The 13,742-nt window shown below is 39.1% G+C and overlaps 1 long non-coding RNA gene across 2 annotated transcripts in view; it reads right to left on the minus strand.

Annotated features, from left to right (window-relative positions):
- Window positions 1–2,184: 2,184 nt before the first annotated feature.
- LOC126994680 (uncharacterized) overlaps window positions 2,185–13,742 on the minus strand; it is a 13,754-nt gene continuing 2,196 nt past the window's right edge. Inside the window, exons 2-5 of one of the 2 annotated variants that reach the window (XR_007749462.1) lie at window positions 10,183–10,340; window positions 8,580–8,706; window positions 3,139–4,330; window positions 2,185–2,288 (exon numbers count right to left, since the gene is read on the minus strand). This is a non-coding gene — a long non-coding RNA (uncharacterized LOC126994680). Of the gene's footprint in view, window positions 2,289–2,484; window positions 2,799–3,138; window positions 4,331–8,579; window positions 8,707–10,182; window positions 10,341–13,742 lie in introns of those variants that run through there. The other variant, XR_007749461.1, reaches the window with a different exon arrangement.

The following is a 13,742-nucleotide window of genomic DNA, read 5'->3' on the forward strand; positions in this document are numbered from 1 at the left end:
CCAGTGAAGGGATATCCAGCACACCAATACCACATGGGAAACACTCCACTATCCACCACAGAGGCAGAGAAAGACCTGGGAGTGTATGTTACCAGGCTACCAGTGAAGGGATATCCAGCACACCAATACCACATGGGAAACACTCCACTACCCACCACAGAGGCAGAGAAAGACCTGGGAGTGTATGTTACCAGGCTACCAGTGAAGGGATATCCAGCACACCAATACCACATGGGAAACACTCCACTATCCACCACAGAGGCAGAGAAAGACCTGGGAGTGTATGTTACCAGGCTACCAGTGAAGGGATATCCAGCACACCAATATCACATGGGAAACACTCCACTATCCACCACAGAGGCAGAGAAAGACCTGGGAGTGTATGTTACCAGGCTACCAGTGAAGGGATATCCAGCACACCAATACCACATGGGAAACACTCCACTATCCACCACAGAGGCAGAGAAAGACCTGGGAGTGTATGTTACCAGGCTACCAGTGAAGGGATATCCAGCACACTAATACCACATGGGAAACACTCCACTATCCACCACAGAGGCAGAGAAAGACCTGGGAGTGTATGTTACCAGGCTACCAGTGAATGGATATCCAGCACACAAATACCACATGGGAAACACTCCACTATCCACCACAGAGGCAGAGAAAGACCTGGGAGTGTATGTTACCAGGCTACCAGTGAAGGGATATCCAGCACACCAATACCACATGGGAAACACTCCACTATCCACCACAGAGAAAGACCTGGGAGTGTATGTTACCAGGCTACCAGTGAAGGGATATCCAGCACACCAATACCACATGGGAAACACTCCACTATCCACCACAGAGAGAGAGAGAGAGAGAGAGAGAGAGAGAGAGAGAGAGAGAGAGAGAGAGAGAGAGAGAGAGAGAGAGAGAGAGAGAGAGAGAGAGGAGAAGAGATGAGAAGAGGTGAGAGAGAGAGAGAGAGAGAGAGAGAGAGAGAGAGAGAGAGAGAGAGAGAGAGAGAGAGAGAGAGACCCAGCATAGTGAGGGAGACAACACCTGTGGTCATATGCCGGAGAGGGACGGGAGGGGAAGGAATTATAGGAGAAGGGAACAGACTCCAGGAGACGGGACACAACATCTGTGGTCATATGCCGGAGAGGGACAGGAGGAGAAGGAATTATAGGAGAAGGGAACAGACCCCAGGAGACGGGACACAACATCTGTGGTCATATGCCGGAGAGAGACAGAACGGGAAGGAATGATAGGAGAAGGGAACAGACCCCAGGAGACGGGACACAACATCTGTGGTCATATGCCGGAGAGAGACAGAAGGGGAAGGAATTATAGGAGAAGGGAACAGACCCCAGGAGACGGGACACAACATCTGTGGTCATATGCCGGAGAGAGACAGAAGGGGAAGGAATTATAGAAGGGAACAGACCCCAGGAGACGGGACACAACATCTGTGGTCATGTGCTGGAGAGACAGAAGGGGGAGGAATTATAGGAGAAGGGAACAGACCCCAGGAGACGGGACACAACATCTGTGGTCATATGCCGAAGAGAGACAGAAGGAGAAGGAATTATAGGAGAATGGAACAGACCCCAGGAGACGGGACACAACCCCCGATTAATACCTGGTACCCATTCACTGCTGGGTGGCCAGAGGCGTAGGGTATCGGAAAAGCCACCCAAATTTTTCCGCTCTGCCCAGGAATCGAACCCGGGCTCTCTCAGGAGGAGGAGTAGGAGGAAGGAAGGGAGAGGAGGAGGAGGAGGAAGAGAGATAAGGAAGAGGAGGGAGAGAGATTAAACAGAAAAGAAGGAAGAAAAAATGAAAGGCATACAATTTAGAAGCACAAGCAAGCTATGGCCATATTACAAGCTCTCTGGCTTAATAAATATTGCTGGAAATGACCTCAAGGGAATGGGCAAGGAAGGGAGGTTGAAGATATCCTAAACTTAACAAAACCTGACAAAAACAAAACAGTTACTATAGGTCTTGACTCAGAAAATTCATATATGCTTCCTTACTAATGAGACTTTCTATACAACTAAGTGAGGTGATTCTTTGTTGATATATACTGTAAAGTGCTGGCTATCATGTGTTTGAAGATACCCTAAACTTAACCTAACATAACCTATCAAAACCCCACACAGTTACTATATGGATTGACTCAGAAAATTCATATATGCTTCCTTACTAATGAGACTTTCTATACAACTAAGTGAGGTGATTCTTTGTTGATATATACTGTAAAGTGCTGGCTATCATGTGTTTGAAGATACCCTAAACTTAACCTAACATAACCTATCAAAACCACAAACAGTTACTACAGGTCTTGACTCAGAAAATTCATATATACTTCCTTACTAATGAGACTTTCTATACAACTAAGTGAGGTGATTCTTTGTTGATATATACTGTAAAGTGCTGGCTATCATGTGTTTGAAGATACCCTAAACTTAACCTAACATAACCTATCAAAACCCCACACAGTTACTATAGGTCTTGACTCAGAAAATTCATATATGCTTCCTTACTAATGAGACTTTCTATAGAACTAAGTGAGGTCATTCTTTGTTGATATATACTGTAAAATGCTGGCTATCATCTGTTTGAAGATACCCTAAACTTAACCTAACATAACCTATCAAAACCCCAAACAGTTACTATATGGATTGACTCAGAAAATTCATATATGCTTCCTTACTAATGAGACTTTCAATACAACTAAGTGAGGTCATTCTTTGTTGATTTATACTGTAAAGTGCTGGCTATCATGTGTTTGAAGATACCCTAAACTTAACCTAACATAACCTATCAAAACCCCAAACAATTACTTAAGGGATTGACTCAGAAAATTCATATATGCTTCCTTACTAATGAGACTTTCAATACAACTAAGTGAGGTCATTCTTTGTTGATTCATACTGTAAAGTGCTGGCTATCATGTGTTTGAAGATACCCTAAACTTAACCTAACATAACCTATCAAAACCCGAAACAGTTACCATATGGATTGACTCAGAAAATTCATATATGCTTCCTTACTAACAAGACTCTCTATACAACTAAGTGAGGTCATTCTTTGTTGATTTATACTGTAAAGTGCTGGCTATCATGAGTTTGAAGATACCCTAAACTTAACCTAACATAACCTATCAAAACCACAAACAGTTACTATAGGTCTTGACTCAGAAAATTCATATATGCTTCCTTACTAATGAGACTTTCTATACAACTAAGTGAGGTCATTCTTTGTTGATTTATACTGTAAAGTGCTGGCTATCATGTGTTTGAAGATACCCTAAACTTAACCTAACATAACCTATCAAAACCACTAACAGTTACTATAGGTCTTGTCTCAGAAAATTCATATATGCTTCCTTACTAATGAGACTTTCTATACAACTAAGTGAGGGAATTCTTTGTTGATTTATACTGTAAAGTGCTGGCTATCATGTGTTTGAAGATACCCTAAACTTAACCTAACATAACCTATCAAAACCCGAAACAGTTACTATATATGGATTAACTCAGAAAATTCATATATGCTTCCTTACTAATGAGACTTTGAATACAACTTAGTGAGGTCATTCTTTGTTGATATATACTGTAAAGTGCTGGCTATCATGTGTTTGAAGATACCCTAAACTTATCCTAACATAACCTATCAAAACCCCAAACAGTTACTATATGGATTGACTCAGAAAATTCATATATGCTTCTCTACTAATGAGACTTTCTATACAACTAAGTGAGGTCATTCTTTGTTGATTTATACTGTAAAGTGCCGGCTATCATGTGTTTGAAGATACCCTAAACTTAACCTAACATAACCTATCAAAACCCCAAACAGTTACTATATGGATTGACTCAGAAAATTCATATATGCTTCCTTACTAATGAGACTTTCAATACAACTAAGTGAGGTCATTCTTTGTTGATTTATACTGTAAAGTGCTGGCTATCATGTGTTTGAAGATGCCCTAAACTTAACCTAACATAACCTATCAAAACCCCAAAGAGTTACTATATGGATTGACTCAGAAAATTCATATATGCTTCCTTACTAATGAGACTTTCTATACAACTAAGTGAGGTCATTCTTTGTTGATTTATACTGTAAAGTGCTGGCTATCATGTGTTTGAAGATACCCTAAACTTAACCTAACATAACCTATCAAAACCCCAAACAGTTACAATAGGTCTTGACTCAGAAAATTCATATATGCTTCCTTACTAATGAGACTTTCTATACAACTAAGTGAGGGAATTCTTTGATGATTTATACTGTAAAGTGCTGGCTATCATGTGTTTGAAGATACCCTAAACTTAACCTATCAAAACGTCAAACAGTTACTATATGGATTGACTCAGAAAATTCATATATGCTTCCTTACTTATGAGACTTTCTATATAACTAAGTGAGGTCATTCTTTGTTGATATATACTGTAAAGTGCTGGCTATCATGTGTTTGAAGATACCCTAAACTTAACCTAACATAACCTATCAAAACCCCAAACAGTTACTATATGGACTGACTCAGAAAATTCATATATGCTTCCTTACTAATGAAACTTTCTATACAACTAAGTGAGGTCATTCTTTTTTTATTTATACTGTAAAGAGCTGGCTATCATGTGTTTGAAGGTACCCTAAACTTAACCTAACATAACCTATCAAAACCCCAAACAGTTACTATATGGATTGACTCAGAAAATTCATATATGCTTCCTTACTAATGAGACTTTCAATACAACTAAGTGAGGTCATTCTTTGATGATTTATACTGTAAAGTGCTGGCTATCATGTGTTTGAAGATACCCTAAACTTAACCTAACATAACCTATCAAACCCCCAAACAGTTACTATGTCTTGACTCAGAAAATTCATATATGCTTCCTTACTAATGAGACTTTCTATACAACTAAGTGAGGGAATTCTTTGTTGATTCATACTGTAAAGTGCTGGCTATCATGTGTTTGAAGATACCCTAAACTTAACCTAACATAACCTATCAAAACCCGAAACAGTTACTATATATGGATTAACTCAGAAAATTCATATATGCTTCCTTACTAATGAGACTTTGAATACAACTTAGTGAGGTCATTCTTTGTTGATATATACTGTAAAGTGCTGGCTATCATGTGTCTGAAGATGCCCTAAACTTAACCTAACATAACCTATCAAAACCCCCAAACAGTTACTATATGGATTCACTCAGAAAATTCATATATGCTTCCTTACTAATGAGACTTTCAATACAACTAAGTGAGGTCATTCTTTGTTGATTCATACTGTAAAGTGCTGGCTATCATGTGTTTGAAGATACCCTAAACTTAACCTAACATAACCTATCAAAACCCCAAACAGTTACTATATATGGATTGATTCAGAAAATTCATAAATGCTTCCTTACTAGTGAGACTTTCTATAGAACTAAGTGAGGTCATTCTTTGTTGATATATACTGTAAAGTGCTGGCTATCATGTGTCTGAAGATGCCCTAAACTTAACCTAACATAACCTATCAAAACCCCAAACAGTTACTATATGGACTGACTCAGAAAATTCATATATGCTTCCTTACTAATGAGACTTTCTATACAACTAAGTGAGGTCATTCTTTTTTTATTTATACTGTAAAGAGCTGGCTATCATGTGTTTGAAGATACCCTAAACTTAACCTAACATAACCTATCAAAACCCCAAACAGTTACTATAGGTCTTGACTCAGAAAATTCATATATGCTTCCTTACTAATGAGACTTTCTATACAACTAAGTGAGGTCATTCTTTGATGATTTATACTGTAAAGTGCTGGCTATCATGTGTTTGAAGATACCCTAAACTTAACCAAACATAACCTATCAAAACAAAAAACAGTTACTATAGGTCTTGACTCAGAAAATTCATATATGCTTCCTTACTAATGAGACTTTCTATACAACTAAGTGAGGGAATTCTTTGTTGATTCATACTGTAAAGTGCTGGCTATCATGTGTTTGAAGATACCCTAAACTTAACCTAACATAACCTATCAAAACCCCAAACAGTTACTATAGGTCTTGACTCAGAAAATTCATATATGCTTCCTTACTAATGAGACTTTCAATACAACTTAGTGAGGTCATTCTTTGTTGATATATACTGTAAAGTGCTGGCTATCATGTGTTTGAAGATACCCTAAACTTAACCTAACATAACCTATCAAAACCGCAAACAGTTACTATACGTCTTGACTCAGAAAATTCATATATGCTTCCTTACTAATGAGACTTTCTATACAACTAAGTGAGGTCATTCTTTGTTGATATATACTGTAAAGTGCTGGCTATCATGTGTTTGAAGATACCCTAAACTTAACCTAACATAACCTATCAAAACCCCAAACAGTTACTATATATGGATTAACTCAGAAAATTCATATATGCTTCCTTACTAATGAGACTTTGAATACAACTTAGTGAGGTCATTCTTTGTTGATATATACTGTAAAGTGCTGGCTATCATGTGTTTGAAGATACCCTAAACTTAACCTAACATAACCTATCAAAACCCCAAACAGTTACTATAGGTCTTGACTCAGAAAATTCATATATGCTTCCTTACTAATGAGACTTTCTATACAACTAAGTGAGGGAATTCTTTGTTGATATATACTGTAAAGTGCTGGCTATCATGTGTTTGAAGATACCCTAAACTTAACCTAACATAACCTATCAAACCCCCAAACAGTTACTATATGTCTTGACTCAGAAAATTCATATATGCTTCCTTACTAATGAGACTTTCTATACAACTAAGTGAGGGAATTCTTTGATGATTTATACTGTAAAGTGCTGGCTATCATGTGTTTGAAGATACCCTAAACTTAACCTAACATAACCTATCAAAACCCGAAACAGTTACTATATATGGATTAACTCAGAAAATTCATATATGCTTCCTTACTAATGAGACTTTGAATACAACTTAGTGAGGTCATTCTTTGTTGATATATACTGTAAAGTGCTGGCTATCATGTGTTTGAAGATGCCCTAAACTTAACCTAACATAACCTATCAAAACCCCAAACAGTTACTATATGGATTGACTCAGAAAATTCATATATGCTTCCTTACTAATGAGACTTTCTATATCACTAAGTGAGGTCATTCTTTGTTGATATATACTGTAAAGTGCTGGCTATCATGTGTTTGAAGATACCCTAAACTTAACCTAACATAACCTATCAAAACCCGAAACAGTTATTATATGGATTGACTCAGAAAATTCATATATGCTTCCTTACTAATAAGACTTTCAATACAACTAAGTGAGGTTATTCTTTGTTGATTTATACTGTAAAATGCTGGCTATCATGTGTTTGAAGATACCCTAAACTTAACCTAACATAACCTATCAAAACCCCAAACAGTTACTATATATCTTGATACAGAAAATTCATATATGCTTCCTTACTAACGAGACTTTCTATACAACTAAGTGAGGTTATTCTTTGTTGATTTATACTGTAAAGTGCTGGCTATCATGTGTTTGAAGATACCCTAAACTTAACCTAACATAACCTATCAAAACCCCAAACAGTTACTATAGGTCTTGACTCAGAAAATTCATATATGCTTCCTTACTAATGAGACTTTCTATACAACTAAGTGAGGTCATTCTTTGTTGATTTATACTGTAAAGTGCTGGCTATCATGTGTTTGAAGACACCCTAAACTTAACCTAACATAACCTATCAAAACCCCAAACAGTTACTTAAGGGATTGACTCAGAAAATTCATATATGCTTCCTTACTAATGAGACTTTCTATAGAACTAAGTGAGGTCATTCTTTGTTGATATATACTGTAAAGTGCTGGCTATCATGTGTTTGAAGATACCCTAAACTTAACCTAACATAACCTATCAAAACCCCCAAACAGTTACCATATGGATTGACTCAGAAAATTCATATATGCTTCCTTACTAATGAGACTTTCAATACAACTTTGTGAGGTCATTCTTTGTTGATATATACTGTAAAGTGCTGGCTATCATGTGTTTGAAGATACCCTAAACTTAACCTAACATAACCTATCAAAACCCCAAACAGTTACCATATGGATTGACTCAGAAAATTCATATATGCTTCCTTACTAATGAGACTTTCAATACAACTTTGTGAGGTCATTCTTTGTTGATATATACTGTAAAGTGCTGGCTATCATGTGTTTGAAGATACCCTAAACTTAACCTAACATAACCTATCAAAACCCCAAACAGTTACTATAGGTCTTGACTCAGAAAATTCATATATGCTTCCTTACTAATGAGACTTTCTATAGAACTAAGTGAGGTCATTCTTTGTTGATATATACTGTAAAGTGCTGGCTATCATGTGTTTGAAGATACCCTAAACTTAACCTAACATAACCTATCAAAACCCCCAAACAGTTACCATATGGATTGACTCAGAAAATTCATATATGCTTCCTTACTAATGAGACTTTCAATACAACTTTGTGAGGTCATTCTTTGTTGATATATACTGTAAAGTGCTGGCTATCATGTGTTTGAAGATACCCTAAACTTAACCTAACATAACCACGCTGTGGCCTCTAATGACTCACTCTTTGTTCTCCACACAGGTACAAACGACGTCACCACGACCCGGTCTGAGGAACTGCTGGACAAGTACCGTAGAGTAGTTCTCCAAAATGATCTGAAATAGGTCGTTTTGTATTAGTGCATTTACAGAGGAAAGTTTGGTTTAGTCGGCGCAACATCTGTGGTCATATGCCGGAGGGAGGCAGAAGGGGAAGGAATTATAGGAGAAGGGAACAGTTGGAAAGTTTGGTTTAGTGGGCGCAACATCTGTGGTCATATGCCGGAGGGAGGCAGAAGGGGAAGGAATTATAGGAGAAGGGAACAGTTGGAAAGTTTGGTTTAGTGGGCGCAACATCTGTGGTCATATGCCGGAGAGAGACAGAAGGGGAAGGAATTATAGGAGAAGGGAACAGTTGGAAAGTTTGGTTTAGTGGGCGCAACATCTGTGGTCATATGCCGGAGGGAGGCAGAAGGGGAAGGAATTATAGGAGAAGGGAACAGACCCCAGGAGACGGGACACAACCCCCGATTAATACCTGGTACACTGCTGGGTGGACAGGGGCGTAGGGTATCGGAAAAGCCGCCCAAATTTTTCCACTCCGCCCGGGAATCGAATCCGGGCTCTCTCGGTTCTAACAAGTGTTTCTTGAGGTTCATGGTACAGAAGAAGGGTCAGACTACCACCAGGGTCATAAAACTACTCCTGGAAATGCCTACAACTCCTACGAAAGCCTTGTCAAATATGTGTTTCTAGGTTCATGGTACAGAAGAAGGGTCACACCACCACCAGGGTCATAGAACTACTCCTGGAAATGCCCACAACTCCTATGAAAGCCTTGTCAAATATGTGTTTCTAGGTTCACAGTACAGAAGAAGGGTCACACCACCACCAGGGTCATAGAACTACTCCTGGAAATGCCCACAACTCCCACGAAAGCCTTGTCAAATATGTGTTTCTAGGTTCACAGTACAGAAGAAGGGTCACACCACCACCAGGGTCATAGAACTACTCCTGGAAATGCCCACAACTCCTACGAAAGCCTTGTCAAATATGTGTTTCTAGGTTCACAGTACAGAAGAAGGGTCACACTACCACCAGGGTCATAAAACTACTCCTGGAAATGCCTACAACTCCTACGAAAGCCTTGTCAAATATGTGTTTCTAGGTTCACAGTACAGAAGAAGGGTCACACTACCACCAGGGTCATAAAACTATTCCTGGAAATGCCCACAACTCCCACAAAAGCCTTGTCAAATATGTGTTTCTAGGTTCACAGTACAGAAGAAGGGTCACACTACCACCAGGGTCATAAAACTACTCCTGGAAATGCCTACAACTCCTATGAAAGCCTTGTCAAATATGTGTTTCTAGGTTCACAGCACAGAAGAAGGGTCACACCACCACCAGGGTCATAGAACTACTCCTGGAAATGCCCACAACTCCCACGAAAGCCTTGTCAAATATGTGTTTCTAGGTTCACAGTACAGAAGAAGGGTAAGAGGAAGAGAGGAGGATTTGATGTATTCTTAAAAATTACATATTTATGAACAAACATTTCACATTGGGTCAGCTTCAAAGCCTTTCACACACCTTTGTTGGACGATATCTAAGTTGCCCTGCAGCGTGGGGTAGGGCATCTCCGAGCCAGGGTCCAGGTGGGACATGGCCACCTTCTGGGCCGCAGAGATCAGCGGGGAGACGTACAAGCATCGTGCCTGGACCTGACCACGGACAACACTTCCAATACTCTGTGGGCAAGGACGAACATGTCAACATACAGCATATTGGAACAGACATTATTAGCCCGGTAGCAGCGGGGACCATGTTTCTTAATGGTCCCTCTAAGCAAGAAAAATGAGAAAAAATCACCCCTCACACAAACCATTTCATAATATATATCAAAGCATTTGTGATCAGATTATGTATCATCTATTTTGGGGGTTTATATCATGGCACAAATTTGGCCCGTCGCTGCTACACGGTAAAGTCACAAATTTGGCCCGTCGCTGCTACACGGTAAAGCCACAAATTTGGCCCATCAACGCTACACGGTAAAGCCACAAATTTGGCCCATCGCTGCTACACGGTAAAGCCACAAATCTGGCCCATCGCTGCTACACGGTAAAGCCACAAATCTGGCCCGTCGCTGCTACGGTAAAGCCACAAATTTGGCCGTCTGCTACACGGTAAAGCCACAAATTTGCCCGTCGCTGCTACGGTAAAGCCACAATTTATTGTCGCTGCTACACGGTAAAGCCACAAATTTGGCCCATCGCTGCTACACGGTAAAGCCACAAATTTGGCCCGTCGCTGCTACACGGTAAAGCCACAAATTTGGCCCGTCGCTGCTACACGGTAAAGCCACAAATTTGGCCCGTCGCTGCTACACGGTAAAGCCACAAATTTGGCCCGTCGCTGCTACACGGTAAAGCCACAAATTTGGCCCGTCGCTGCTACACGGTAAAGCCACAAATTTGGCCCCGTCACTGCTACGGTAAAGCCACAAATTTGGCCCAATCGCTGCTACACGGTAAAGCCACAAATTTGGCCCGTCGCTCTACTACGGTAAAAGCCACAAATTTGGCCCGTCGCTACTACACGGTAAAGCCACAAATTTGGCCCGTCGCTGCTACACGGTAAAGCCACAAATTTGGCCCGTCGCTGCTACACGGTAAAGCCACAAATTTGGCCCGTCGCTGCTACTGGGTTAATACGAGCGTGGACAAATATTGAAAAGTTTATGAAAAAATGGAAAATGATCTCCTTTTCCAACTTTATTATTTTTTAATCTAGTTATGCTCACCACTGTTAATAAACCTGAGAGCAAATTTTATCTCTCCATGCAAGGGTGTGTGCAAGGAAGGACCCATTTCTAGAGGACCATTGGTAGGAAAAAGCATAAAAGCCATTATACCAGATGATGGTTTTAAGGGCGTGTATTTTTTATCTATAACACAGAGGCATGAAGGGCATTTTGGGTGACAGAGCTAAACTACCGTACATATTTAACCCGGTAGCAGCGACGGACCAAATTTGTGGCTTTACCGTGTAGCAGCGACGGGCCAAATTTGTGGCTTTACCGTGTAGCAGCGACGGGCCAAATTTGTGGCTTTACCGTGTAGCAGCGACGGGCCAAATTTGTGGCTTTACCGTGTAGCAGCGACGGTCCAAATTTGTGGCTTTACCGTGTAGCAGCGACGGGCCAAATTTGTGGCTTTACCGTGTAGCAGTGACGGGCCAAATTTGTGGCTTTACCGTGTAGCAGCGACGGGCCAAATTTGTGGCTTTACCGTGTAGCAGCGACGGGCCAAATTTGTACCATGAAATTAACCCCCAAAATAGATGACACATACACTGATCACAAATGCCTTGATATATTTATTATGAAATGGTTTGTGTGAGGGGTGATTTTTTCTCGTTTTTCTCGCTTGGAGGGACCATTAAGAAGCACGATCCCTGCTGCAACCACCTCCACTGGGTTAAGGCCGTGTGTTTTCTACCTACAACATAATGGCATGGAGGTAATTTTGGGTGGCGGAGCTAAAGTACTGTACGTATTTAAAGGTATTACTTCTAAACTTTGATGGCAAACATGGTCAGTATCATTGGTAAATATCATTCAACAGGCTGACTTAATTGGTGGGACTTCCAGATGATAGGACTGGGTAAAGATTGGTTTTAGTGCCATGCCAGTATTTCATAACCTGCCTTATGAAACATCAGTATCTCTTCATATATCTTTTCCACAAATGTTCAACAATCTTTTTTTTTTTTTTTTTTTTTTTACAGCAAAGGAGACAGCTCAAGGGCACAAAAAAGTAAACATTAATAAAAAAAAGCCCGCTACTCGCTGCTCCTAAAAAGAATCCAAAGAGGTGGCCGAAAGAGAGGTCAGTTTCGGGAGGAGAGGTGTCCTAATATGGAAACACTTTCAAAATCCTATTCAAGGACTATTTATTGTTGAAAATAGGGGATGATATTCTCGGTAATAATAGCTCGCAGAGGGTTTAGGGTGGGGGAGCACACTTAAACTACCCCAACCTAAGTTTACAACCTGCTAACAGACCTCGACCCCCATTTCTAACCAGGGGGGGGCTACACACCCCCTGGACCACCCCACATGTATATGCAAATTATTTCTGTGAGGAGGTATTTCTCTCAACAGCAGCTACACTGTCGTCGCGGCCAGAGGAGGCTACGCTTTCGTGAACATTATCCACCATTTTCAACAACAAATAGTCCTTGAATTGGATTTTGAAAGCGTTTCCATGACTGTTGAAGGCTTGTAGAAAAGATATATTTTGAAAGCGTTTATATGACTGTTGAAGGTTTGTAGAAAAAGATATATTTTGAAAGGTTTGTAGAAAAGATATATTTTAAAAGGTTTGAAGAAAAGATATATTTTGAAAGCTTTTATATGACTGTTGAAGGTTTGTAGAAAAAGATATATTTTGAAAGCGTTTATATGACTGTTGAAGGTTTGTAGAAAAGATGTATTTTGAAAGGTTTGTAGAAAAAGATATATTTTGAAAGGTTTGTAGAAAAGACATATTTTTAAAAGGTTTGTAGAAAAAGATATATTTTGAAAGGTTTGTAGAAAAGACATATTTTTAAAAGGTTTGTAGAAAAGATATATTTTGAAAGGTTTGAAGAAAAGACATATTTTAAAAGGTTTGAAGAAAAGATATATTTTGAAAGCGTTTATATGACTGTTGAAGGTTTGTAGAAAAAGATATATTTTGAAAGGTTTGTAGAAAAGATATATTTTAAAAGGTTTGAAGAAAAGATATATTTTGAAAGGTTTGTAGAAAAGATATATTTTGAAAGGTTTGTAGAAAAGACATATTTTAAAAGGTTTGAAGAAAAGATATATTTTGAAAGCGTTTATATGACTGTTGAAGGTTTGTAGAAAAAGATATATTTTGAAAGCGTTTATATGACTGTTGAAGGTTTGTAGAAAAAGATATATTTTGAAAGGTTTGTAGAAAAGATATATTTTGAAAGGTTTGTAGAAAAGATATATTTTGAAAGGTCTGTAGAAAAGATATATTTTGAAAGGTTTGTAGAAAAGATATATTTTGAAAGGTTTGTAGAAAAGATATATTTTGAAAGGTTTGTAGAAAAGATATATTTTGAAAGGTTTGTAGAAA

Source organism: Eriocheir sinensis, unplaced genomic scaffold (genome assembly GCF_024679095.1).
Source record: "Eriocheir sinensis breed Jianghai 21 unplaced genomic scaffold, ASM2467909v1 Scaffold848, whole genome shotgun sequence".
Classification (NCBI taxonomy): domain Eukaryota; kingdom Metazoa; phylum Arthropoda; class Malacostraca; order Decapoda; family Varunidae; genus Eriocheir; species Eriocheir sinensis.